Source organism: Grammomys surdaster, unplaced genomic scaffold, assembly GCF_004785775.1.
Source record: "Grammomys surdaster isolate TR1022 unplaced genomic scaffold, NIH_TR_1.0 234, whole genome shotgun sequence".
Taxonomy (NCBI): domain Eukaryota; kingdom Metazoa; phylum Chordata; class Mammalia; order Rodentia; family Muridae; genus Grammomys; species Grammomys surdaster.
The window spans coordinates 1,127,105-1,127,314 of NW_021604679.1; the positions used below are offsets into that span (position 1 = coordinate 1,127,105).

Below are 210 nucleotides of genomic sequence, written 5' to 3' on the forward strand. Positions count from 1 at the left end.
CTGACCTGTCTACATATACAGACCTGTCTACATATACTGACCTGCCTACATATACTGACCTATCTTCATATACTGACCTATCTACATATACTGATCTGTCTACATATACTGACCTGCATAAATATACTGGCCTGTCTACATATACTGACCTGTCTACATATACTGACCTGCATAAATATACTGGCCTGTCTACATATACTGACCTGTCTA

General features: G+C 38.6%; 1 protein-coding gene across 4 annotated transcripts in view; it reads left to right on the top strand.

The window, feature by feature from the left end:
- Nek7 (NIMA related kinase 7) overlaps window positions 1–210 on the top strand; it is a 125,826-nt gene that overhangs the window by 10,407 nt on the left and 115,209 nt on the right. The gene's annotated exons all lie outside the window — the stretch shown is intronic.